We start from the raw sequence: 12717 nt of genomic DNA, 5'->3' as shown, positions 1-12717 counted from the left end.
ATTTTCCTTATGAAACAGTTTGCGGTTGAAATTTTATATTGAGTGATACTCACAAAACCGGTCTTCAAAATGATACTTACTCATTTTGATCTGAAAACGATATTTAACTTATTACTAGCGATATAAGAACAATTATATAATTTTACTTTTATTCAAAGAAACCAATAAGATAGCTTTATCTTTTCGTTGTACAGTAAAAGTACAACTAAACATGAAGTAAACAAACCCTGACATTACGAAAATAAAACACACTCTTTGAATAAATTTTCTTACCTCATTTAACTTTAATGGCCAAAAATTAATTCACAACCTTTTGTCCACCGAAATCACGGTATCACAGTAATTTTGTATTATAAATTAATACGTTATAGGTTTGATTTTTGTCACAACTTCAAAATATCAAAACGTCAGAGCATCAGAGCCATAAAAGTTGCGGACGCTAGGTGGCGCTGATGTCGTGCACAGAGCCAATATGGGTGTAAATAAAATAACTTTTAACACAGACATTGAATGCCAGCAACGCGCCAGTCGAGTTCTCTGTTCGTAGGCGCTTTTCGCAACAAGATGCTATAGCTTAGATAGTTAGTTGTGTTTATTGTAGGTATTTTATTATTTACCAAGTCCAGGCCCCTACTAAGTAACTATGATTTTTAAAGCAGGACGATTTGCTTGTCGGCCGGGACGCCAGGAAAACATGCTTGAATTCAAGGGACATGTCCCGCCGTACCGGGACGTATGGCAACCCTACCGTAAATATTAAGTTAACCCTCGTGGTGCTCGTATACTACATTGTCTTTTGTATGTACATTGTACACTTGTATTTATTGTGTGAACGGTTGTCAACCGATTTAAAACTATGCGGGTGACAGATGTGAGCGTTTTTAGTAAAAATAAAAAAACCTTGTTCCCTTAAAAAGTGTACTCGCAACCCACCGCGGAACCTTTTCGTAGAAAAATTCTGTGACATCGCATTGCTTGCCACGGGAATTCAATATGACGCTTACTTTGAGAACGTTCTACAGTGGGTCAGGAATCAAATGGTTCGACTGTACGATATTGGTAGGTAAACTTACTAATATGGCCATCTCGGAGACTTTCAACTTCTCTAAGATGCCTCTATTGTGATATCCCCGCTATAGGGTAAGCGTACGAGAGCTCGTTACTACGCCAATAGTTTGCATCTGTGATCTTATGACAGCAGGGTCATCTATTGGGTATTAGTTTGTCAAGCACTCGAACTTTACCTTACAAGGAATATTTACCACAAATAAAATTTTTTAACGATCTAAGGCCTTATGTCTGTCGGCGGCCGATCGTAAAATCCGCCAGATCATGAAATTCCTAGGCATATCGTGAAATGGCGCCAATTCAGGAATTGGCTAAGGGACATCCGCCATATCGTACAAAACTCACCGTTAACGATTTGCCTAGTGACGTTTAGGCAGATTATGAAATCCCTTGGCAGATCATGAAACGCCGCCATTTCATTGTCACAATTCATACAAACTACTCCTCGCTTCGCTCGTCGTACCTAAATTTTTCTTTTTTTCGGTATATCACGATGTGCCCGGTATAGAGCTAGAAATATTGACGAAGGCGTTGCTCTAATCTGCCGTATTGATTCTCAGGCACATCGTGATATGCATGACATGTACATCAAAGCTAATGTCAACTTCACTAATTAACACTAACCCTCTGTTTCAATATCCATTGATTAAATTTGTGTGACGGATAAATGTGATGCCGTCTTTGTTTGTTTTGTTCGAATAGACGGAGACGGCATCACATTTATCCGTCAAATAAAATTAATCATTGGGTGATGAAACAGCCCCTAAGTTTGAAATTTTAATGATCAAAATTTGACGTGGGTCTTACGAGGATAAGACGAGGGTAGAAAGGGACGGCGAACGCGATCGCGACTCTGCGCATTGGACAATGCGGCCTCTGTATAGAGAGTTTAGGACGTCCTCCAAAATATTCTACTTCCTGCCTAAAATTAAATACGTTTAGATATAATTACAAAGTGGACATACAAAATAATAGACTCGCACAAGGGTTGATCTAAGTCACGGGTCGTCGACCTCGGTAGGGCTGGCGCGGGCGCATCAAATATTCATTAAAAGCCGCTATACGGAAACCACTGTCTTATTGTAACACTAGTCTAGCCTCGCATGCGTAAATCATTAGACACAGACAGACACAGCAGTTGAATTTAAATTTTGGGATTTTGTAAAATTATCGTGGGGAAAATGTGTTTATAGATGTCTATGTAGGTACCTACATTCCAAATTTCAACGAAATCCGTGCAGCCATTCTATCGTGAAGAAGTAACAAACAAAAATTCCCGTGGGAATTCCCTAAAATACAAATTTTGATTAAAATTAAAAATTATGCCCAATTTCATAACTCTAAGCCTCTATTGTTATTTCGTGATTTTATCCCTATCCCGTGGGAATATATGAAAAGTCTATCTGATCTACTAGTAACAGACTTACAAGCTTTCGCATTTACAATTTTAGTGGGATGCCAAAGTTTGTACCTAAGTATTTTTTGTTTGTTACATCATCAGTAAATCACGTCTAAACCGCTGAACAGATTAAGCTGAAATTCGGTGTACAATATAGTTTGAGTCCCGGCACACGGCGGCCACGCCGTACAAAATACGCGTTCTTGAATCTACACAGGCACGACGATGTCTGTACACGCGTCAATGTGTGCGTAAGATAGACAGGGCTGACTATCGCAAAACCCTAATATGTGCTACCAATGACATTTAAAGGTACTTATATATAGGTATGGCTTAGATAGTGCAAATAAATGTAATCGTTAATCTTACCTATTTATAAATGCGTGTGTTTGTGTATTTAAGCATTATTATTTTCAATTACAATAGATATACGACTACAAACTTAAACGGTACTTAAACTTATTCGGTAGGTAGTTATTTCATGTATTAATCGCGATAATTTCAGAAATCATTATTTATTTAGAAAAAGGAAGTAGGTAGGGTACCGTTACCATTTCGCAAAATAATTGCTCCCGAACTTAGTGCCGCGCGGCCGACACACATCTGCTTTCCTGCGGTTTTCCTGCAATCTGCGCTTGAGGGGTGGGGTAACTCGAACCGTTGCGGGGCGGACTGTGGCTATTCTGTACGTTATTCGTTATAGATTTTTATTTTCTTTAAAAACCGGTCATAAACATTAATTCGTTTTTAAGGCATATAAACGTTAATCTCGAATAATTATTGGGTCTACTCTCTTCATTAACTTATATAATTAAAAAGTGTTCTATCAGAAAACATTTTTAATTTTCATTCAATTTTTATGGAATAATCGAGAAAAACTAACAAAAATGCAACGTCAGCAGGTATAAACGCTCTTAAGGTTAACCAAAAGAAATGTATGTATGTAAACTCTTTATTGTATTGTTACTACTGACAAACTTTGAGAATACTTGTACAAAGGCAAAATGCAAAAGCAAAAGGGAAATTTTTAGCTAGTGTCATATTTTCTAGTTTTTTAGTGGCAGCCCTGACACAGAGACAATCCGATCCAAGCACGTCCTTGGACTCAATCGCCGTAATTATAAGAAACGTTACATTTCCCACGTTTCGCCACTTCCGATGACGTTTAGTCGTTTTCAAATTCTTAAGCATCAGCTTGGATAACGCTGACGCAGCATGGAGCACTAATGACAGGAGCCGGCCACGTCAGCTCTTACAGATTTAGTGAATAATGTTTGCCGTATTTTGTCGGAAAAGTTCGTATTATCTTGCTATCTCAACTAGCTTACTGCAGTTTACTGAACCTAATTGAGAAAACCAGATAAATACGAACTTATCCGGCAAACATTATGTAATACATCTGTCTGTAACCACAGTAGAGAAAAGGACAGTAATCCGTCTCGGCAGCGTCCTTGATATAATTACCTACGCCGGCTTGGTACACAAACGCGCGATAGGGCTGCCTACTCTACTAACTGTCACTCTTAAATTATGTGTTTGATTTGATAACGTCACATGAAATTTAAAGTAGGTAAAGTATTAGGAGAGATTTAAAAGTGGACTAAGTAGTGTTAAACAAAAAAACATTTTACGTTATTTTAATAAACAACAAAACGTTAAACACGGTTTTATTTGGCTTCATCACTACGTATATTTGTAACCTACGAATTAGCTGCGGAGAAGTATTCGCGCCTCTTCTGAAATAAAAAAAAATGGTTTATTAAAACAAATTACAAGAAGGGTTTCCGTTGGTCCCACACTAGGCTAAGCCTGTCACGGGGAAAGCTGATGTGCGAAAAGCTTTATTGTTGAATTTAAGACTATTAAAAATTCGCATTCTGATAAATAACTTCAATAAATCGTTTTTATTGTATTATATTACATCCGTACACCGAACAATATTGTTTATATCGTTGTGACATAGTAAGGTACGTAATAAATGCGCGTGAGTCCATACGGAACCGCAGAGCTCTCGCGAATGATGGTTGCCGAAGTATGCTGAGAAATCGTGGCGCGTAGGTATAACTCGCGTTCCAGCCGTTTGTATGAAGACGGTGTACTGTACTGCTCCTTTTCTCTACTGTGTCTGTAACAGAGTCGGATCTGTAACGTGGATATCAGAATCAAGAGTGGACACTTCGAGTACAATGAAAAGATAAAACAAACGAAATTAATTTTTTGTCTTACCCTATATCATTATATTTTATTGAAAATAAAAATATACCTCTGGCTGTAGGTTTTTTAGCGAAAAAAAAATGATTCGGTTGAAAATTAAACTAAAGCCGCGTATCCACTAGAGGCAGCCTCGGGCCGAGCGGCTGCCTCGCTCCGAGGCCGCACAAGTGGAGACGCTGCCAAAGGCACGGCTCCGACTGAGGCTCCTTTGAGCACGGCCAAAAAACCGACAAAATATGGCTCGGCTCGCGGTGCTCGGCCTGAGGCTGCTCTAATGGATACGCGGCTTTACAATTATGTTTTTGAAAAATCTGTATTTATCCTAAGTAGTAAGTCCTCGCGTACTTTCTATAGTACAAATCCATTGTAAGAATATTGTCGATTTTATTTACTCCAATGAAATGAGATCCCTTATATAATAAAAAATAAATAATTAAAATCACAAAACTAGGAGTTCTCATCTGTCGTCTTCTTTGGTCTGTAGAACTATGTATGTTAAAAAAAACAGGACTCACGAGGATATAGCTATATCTCTCTTTTTAAAGCTATACGGAAATAAGTTAAATTATTTTTCTTTTTCTATAAGCGCTATTGGCGGTGTGACGTCACACGTAACTTTTTTTTCTCTGTCTAATCCTGAATTTACAGCCTTTATCACTCTGTTTTTATATTTAAAGACAGCATTAGAATTGTTTTTCCGTTCGATAATACGCATCGTCATGTTTTAAATTCAAATAAAAGTCAAATACTTACCGTGTTCAAGTAATTTATTTTGAACATGAAACTACCGTGAGACTCACTCATACTAAATGATATTGTAACAGATAACTCACGTCTTAAACCTATTTTAGCTCGACATGTTTCGGGCTATTTCGTAGCCCTTCCTCTCAGGGAAATAAGTAAAATATCCTATTTCTATGCTTTACGCGAGAAAACCCGCAGGTGAAGGTTAATATAAAGTATCATTATCTTGACCACCATAGGCTATCATTACAAGCATAAGGCATACTCAAACTATTTCAAGCAATTCAATTAAAACCATATCACAATAAAGCGTCACAGTGCTTTCTTACAAAATTACAAAGACGTCTCACTATGACAAGGTTACACAAACTATAAAAATATATCAACTATAACATATGGCACCTTAATGATTAATTAGATTTAGATTGTCATAGATATGGAACCATAATTAGGGTAGTAAAACACTTACATGGAAACAAACTTACGTATTTACTGGTGGTGAAATTTGGAACTTAATTTTGCTGAGTAACATAGCTTAGACGCTAGCGCCGCGTGGGTTAGTAACGGTATTTTGGTAAGATATTAGGTGGGTTAAAATTTTAAACGCTTGATGGCATCTCTTGAGGTAAGTATTGGGGTTGGAATGAGATCTGTACTCGACCGTGGAAAGCAGAAAAAGGGTAGTTTCTTGATACAATAGATATCAAAATATAATTTACTAGCTTTAACTCGCGGCTTTCGTCTGCATAAACCATCTGGTCTGGCATTTGCATGTTATACTCACACGCAGAGTTGGGCAGTATGTGAATTACTTGTAATTAAAATACGTAATTGAAATACAAATGCGCATTTGGTATTTATCATCATCATCCTGGGATGATGCCGATGATGATGATGGGATGATGATGATGATGACGAGGCCTGTGCCCAGCAGTGGGACGTATATAGGCTGGCCTATATACGTCCCACTGATGGGCACAGGCCTCGTCTCAGAACAAGAGGGCATTACAATTCAAATACCAAATTCTATCTTCATCAATTAAATCTGTCGAAGCGATGGTTAATAACGATGTACATGGACCAATGGTAACGCATAATTTACCTATTCTCGCTCAGCTCATCTCTAGTGGAAACGGCTAAACGGAGTTACCTATCCCCGTAAATGAAGCATTTCTATTGGCTCATGATAAATACATTCCTAGTAACCTCGCACATCTCTGGTGGAAACACAGCCTTAAGCTAAGTTATACTACGACACTTTACTTACACAGTACACTCAGTGAATTACACGAAGCGACTGTATGAACTAAAAATGGCGCCATTTCACGATATGCCTAGGAATTTCATGATCTGCCTAAACGTCACTAGGCAAATCGTTAAACGGCGAGTTTTTAACGATGCTAAGTAAAGTTTTTTAAAGAGGTGCTAAATATATTTTTCTTCGGTAGTCGACGTCTTAATAATCGAGAAACTGCAGCTCTTTTATTTTTATTTCCTCTTATTAATTAGAAATATTTTTTTAAGTGGTCGATATGACGTTTGTGAGATTGAAATGGCAGAACCGTTGAGGGCTCAGTACTTAGTAGAAACAGTAAAAAAAAAGCGAAGTCAACTGTCACTGCTGTCACTGTCAAGTAGAATCTAACCTAAAACCGTTTTATTTACTTTGCGATTTGGTGCCATCAATGTGTTTTTTGGATAATTTTTAAAGACCTCTCAGCACAAACTCAGTACTTTAAAATTTGCCGCATTTCTCCACGACCTTTGCATGATAATTGGACCACGATTGTATAGTTTCGACGACTATTTCGGCTCTGCTTCTGCGACAACGCTATCTTGTATTCTCGACGACACTTGGCTTGACTTTTGGACCATATTTTCTATTTTAGCGGCTTCACCTTTTAAAACGAAATGAGTGAATTTGTGCGAGCAGATACAAGGAACTTGCCACACATGGCTATGAGTCTAGAATATTTTGACACCAGTGATAAGTATACAATGTTGCCGAAATCAGAGGAGATAAAGCACTCTTGTCCGTAGCGGTAAAATGGATGAACGTAAGTACAAAATTATATCAATACAGTTTCTTGTCTATTTTTTTACATTACATTTTAGGGCATCAAAAGTTGAATATGTTGCCGGACCAAAGTTGTACGAGAGCACAGAATAACAAAAACATATTACCTATATTGTGACCATTTACTTAGATATCAACTGACAATGTGATTGATGCGACAGGTGATGTTGTTCAGCATTGGCTGGTAAATATTATGATAGAGTAAAATTTCTGTGGTTAGTGAAACATTATATTATAATTAGCTGTTGCCCCGCGACTCTGTCTATGAAGAATTCGCTTATCGCTTTCCCGCGAGTACTCTGTATTTTTTCGGGATAAAACTGTGAGATAAAAAGTAGCCTATGTTCTTCCTCGGGACTCCAACTACCTCCATAATGAATTTCGGCTAAATCAGTTCAGCGGTTAAAGCATGAAAAGTTAACAGTCAGACAGACAGAGTTCCTTTCACGTTTATAATATTAAATATAAGTAAGGATTTATAATAATTTTGATCTTTTTTTCAGGTGGATGTAAACACATGTTGGTGTTTTTATTTTGGTTGCAAAAAAAGCCAGTGAAGGAGCATAACCTGTTTTTTCCAAGGACATGCATTTTTCCATAAAAAAGAGGCATAGAAGTATCACCGAACTCCTCAATGGTTAATGGAAGAGAATAGAATAGACCTTAGATTTAGCACGGAAATGTAATTTTGAACATGATGATATCTTAATACAGAAATGTATTTTTAGTTGACAATGCAAGTACAGTCGAGAAAAAGTACAGTCAGCAAAATTTTTTTCTTAAAAATATAATTTTTGGTTTTTATTTGTGTAAGTTTTTATTTTTCCTCACAATACTTTTTGTTGACTATACTTGTCTTGCATTGTCATCTAATCTGTAATCAGTATAAGTACTGCTGTGATAAGCTAACGGTACTTTAAATTTGTATTCTCATTTTGGTTTATAAACATAATACATACATACTCATACATTGCAAGTCGAATAAAATCTTGTAAAATATGTTTCTTTTCACTTATGATTCACATCATCAAAAATAACGAAAAAATGTGCAGAATTTGTAACCTTGCTTACAGAGATTTTGATCAGGTTCGATTCCCAATCATGTATGTATTAGAGTCAGACAAAATAAAACAGTTGAATACCATATATATCCGTACTAATATTATAAATGCGAAAGTGTGTGTGTTAGTATGTTTCTCCGTCTTTCACGTCGCAACGGAGCAACAGATCGACGTGATTTTTGGCATAGAGATTGTTTATGGGCCACAGAGTGACATAGGCTACTTTTTATCCCGGAAAAATAAACAGTTCCCGAGATAACAGCGCGTGAAACCGAATTCCACGCGGGCGAAGCCGCGGGCAAAAGATAGTATATATACACACATCCAGTTCAACTGGTAGAACAAACGATACAATCTAGGGTCACTGTCACAAGTACAAGTACTAAAAATACAAGTAAATCACCACGGTTTTGTTATAACTTATGATCAATGGTACGCATATTGTTTACACGTATAACACACAAGTTAATCAAACCACGGTTGCTTAGGAAATGAAAAGCTTAATATGATGACAGCCCTTTTATATAAAAATCTTAACAGCGTGATTCAGCTTTTCCTTGAGACGAGATAGTGACATCTTTTGATGCAAAAGTAAACTAAAATCCCGGTTTAACACAAAGTGACCTATAATATTTGTATTATATTTCCTTGTATTTCTTAGTAGTACTTCTAATGCCTTTATGGGGATGGCACAATATTTAATTTAATAAAAATAAGACTTGTTTTTAAATTACCCTTTGCCAGGAATATTATATACATGTTCCAATAAATCGGGTCTTTTGAGACATATGTTTATGCTAAATGTTTTTATGATAATTTGTGTATTTATGAAATAAAAACAATATAAATTATTGCATTTTTATTATATTACTCTGCAAATTAACTAAAACTATCTAAAACACATGCAATAAGACAGCTTTGTCTACATAATTTTATGTGGTTATGGTTAATAACAGAGAGGCTTCAAAAATACGGATTCTTTTAATCTTCAAACTTTAATCTATTTAAAAAATTCAACAGTGTTCGACGGCGGGGAAAAATATTTGCTTGGACATCACATACAGCTATGTTCTCCAAAAATGTGCTAGGGATGACTCCTAAAATTTTCAATAAGCTACCAAAAACTGTAACAGAGAAGGAAGTATTACCTAGTTTCAAAAAAGCATTAAAAGATTTTTTAACCGACAAGGCATATTATTCAGTTAACGAGTATCTACTAGATAATATAGACTAGATATTGTTTTCAAAATGTTCCACTGACCTTATCTTATCTTATCTACAAAATAATTTATATAACATTAATGTAATATTGATTGTAATTTAATTATTTCCTTTTTTTTTTATTGTATAATTAAATTGCTTCGCAGGTTTGTGCAGGTTTCCTCACGATGTTTTCCTTCACCGCAAAGCTCGTGGTAAATTTCAAATGTAATTCCGCACATGAATTTCGAAAAACTCAGAGGTGCGAGCCGGGGTTTGAACCCACGACCCTCTGTTTGAGAGGCGATAGGTCAAACCACTAGGAAGTGAGGGAGTGAAGTTCCCAATCCGCACTGAGCCCGCGTGGGAACTATGGCTCAAGCCCTCTTGTTCTGAGAGGAGGCCTGTGCCCAGCAGTGGGACGTATATAGGCTGGGATGATGATGATGATGATGATTGTATAATTATTTAAATTCATAACTTAAAAATTTGTATGCTGAAAGGCAAGACATGAAGGACAGGACATCAAATTATTGTACATCTATATATTCAATTTAATAATTGTATATAGGAACTCATGTTTGACAAATAAATTATCTTTATCTTTATCTTTATCAAATCACGCATTTCACATGTATCCTCAAGCTTGCTATGACTTTAGATTGAATCACCCCCTTTTTAGTAGCCACATAAAGCCACTTCATTCTGTAAATAATTTAGCAGAAACTCTTCCTTCAATACACTGAAATAAAGAATATAAACCCATTTGTGCAACATGCAATTAAATATTTTAATGTATTGCATGACTCTTACTGAGACCCATGTCCTTTTTATTGTTTTGGTAAAAAAACACGATATCTCTTCCTTCTGTTATGTTCTCCTTTGCTGTGTTTGATGTTGAAGGGCTAGAGGGTTCGTATAATGATGTTGTTCATGAGCAACTTGCAGTGGAAGATGAAGCTGACTTGCACCAAGTCGCTTGTAAAGACTAGGATGCATAAATACGCCGAATTCGGAAAATCTCGTCTGTATTTCGTAGACGAAAGTACAAAGCATTGGAGAACATTTATGCAATGCTCCATTTCAACTCGAATACTACCGGAGTCGTCTGAATCCATTGTAGGGATACTGTGATTCGAATTTACTCATAAGGCAGTCCAAATGTCAAGCCAAGGGTGGCCGAGAATGCAAGATAACGTTGTCTAAGAAACAGAGCCAAAATAGTCGTCGAAAATATCCAATCGTGGTCAAATTATCGTACAAAGGTCGTGGAGAGATGTGGCAAATTCAAAAGTCCAAGAGTTTGGGCTGAGGTCGTAAAAAATTATCCAAACAAAAAACACACTGATCGCACCAAATCGCAAAGCAAATAAAATGGTTTTAGGTTAGATTCTACTTGACAGTGACAGTTGACTTCTTTTTTTTTTAATGTTTCTACTAAGTACTGAGCCCTCAACGGGTCTGCCATTTCAATCTCACAAACGTCATATCGACCACTTAAAAAAAGATTTCTAATTAATAAGAGGAAATAAAAATAAAAGAGCTGCAGTTCCTCGATTATTAAGACGTCGACTACCGAAGAAAAATATATTTAGCACTTCTTCAAAAAACTTTACTTAGCCAATTCATGAAATAGCGCCATTTCTCGATAATATTATGCCTAGGAGTTTCGTGATCTGGCGGATTTTACAATTGGTCGCCGACATATACAATTAGTGTACCGTGTCAAATGTTGCAGTTTCAGTCAGCCTTAAGTATTAGTCGTGGCTGCTCTAACCGACGAAGTGACAGTTGTCAAAATGTCACCTTTACTCCATATTGCTTAATATGTGTGATAAATGCTTTCCACACTTCACTAGATATGGGCATATTGATACAAACAGATGTACATTCGCACAAACTTAACCGTGCGGCTGAGCGGCCAGCTAATTATATTGACACGCATCGATTTGAACTGCATTGCTAACTTTGTTGCAGAGTGGGCGAATGATGCGTATAAGCATGCTATTCAATTCAATGGTCATTATTAAGTGTACATACACCCTCAACCCTCACTTACTGTGTTAAAATAAACAGTATTTTATAGAGCGGGGTAATTGTGCATTGATGCACGGAATTCACCTTAGGGTAGACTGGGTACGGTTGTGTCAATTTTGGTTTGATCGCCAATAATTTTGTTAATATTGTAGTTAGCTGAGAAAAAAGTAACGTGAATCGTAATTTGTTCATTTATCATCATCATCATCCCAGCCTATATACGTCCCACTGCTGGGCACAGGCCTCCTCTCAGAACAAGAGGGCTTGGGCCATAGTTACCACGCGGGCCCAGTGCGGATTGGGAACTTCACACGCACCTTCGCAGGTTTGTGCAGGTTTCCTCACGATGTTTTCCTTCACCGCATAGCTCGTGGTAAATTTCAAATGTAATTCCGCACATGAATTTCGAAAAACTCAGAGGTGCGAGCCGGGGTTTGAACCCACGACCCTCTGTTTGAAAGGCGATAGGTCAAACCACTAGGCCACCACGGCTTTTTTTTCACGACTATGAAGCTTATCCCCTCTATATCCATCAGGAAGTATTAGTGATTTTGATTAGTTACACAGAAACGTTCGTTATTACGATCATAGATGGCGCTGGCTAGTTTATAACAAGCTATCGTTGTGTCCCCCTGTGATTGATAAATAACTTCTAAGCGTTTTTAGCTTACATTCTGTTCAGTGCAAAACTGTTGTTACATTTTGAAAAGCTCTCATGAATTCCAGTGAGGGCTACGGACTAGCGTTTTAAACGCGGTAATACTTGAGGACGAGTGGAAGATCAATTCTCTGATAACCGGATGATACATGTTATTAGGGTTTTGGAGCCAAAATGCCAAACACGGATCGTCATGTCTGTCTGCTTGAGAGGCGATAGGTCAAACCACTAGGCCACCGCGGCATACATTTGTGTACGT

General features: G+C 37.2%; 1 long non-coding RNA gene across 1 annotated transcript; it reads left to right on the top strand.

Annotated features, from left to right (window-relative positions):
- Positions 1-7309: 7309 nt before the first annotated feature.
- Positions 7310-8782, top strand: LOC141438223 (uncharacterized). The gene is made up of 2 exons (XR_012452463.1): positions 7310-7482; positions 8006-8782. It is a non-coding gene; the product is annotated as an uncharacterized lncRNA (long non-coding RNA).
- The last annotated feature ends 3935 nt before the right edge of the window (positions 8783-12717 follow it).

This window comes from Choristoneura fumiferana, chromosome Z (assembly GCF_025370935.1).
Source record: "Choristoneura fumiferana chromosome Z, NRCan_CFum_1, whole genome shotgun sequence".
Lineage (NCBI taxonomy): Eukaryota > Metazoa > Arthropoda > Insecta > Lepidoptera > Tortricidae > Choristoneura > Choristoneura fumiferana.
The sequence above is the reverse complement of the archived record's forward strand: the minus strand, read 5'-3'. Positions and strand labels throughout refer to the sequence as shown.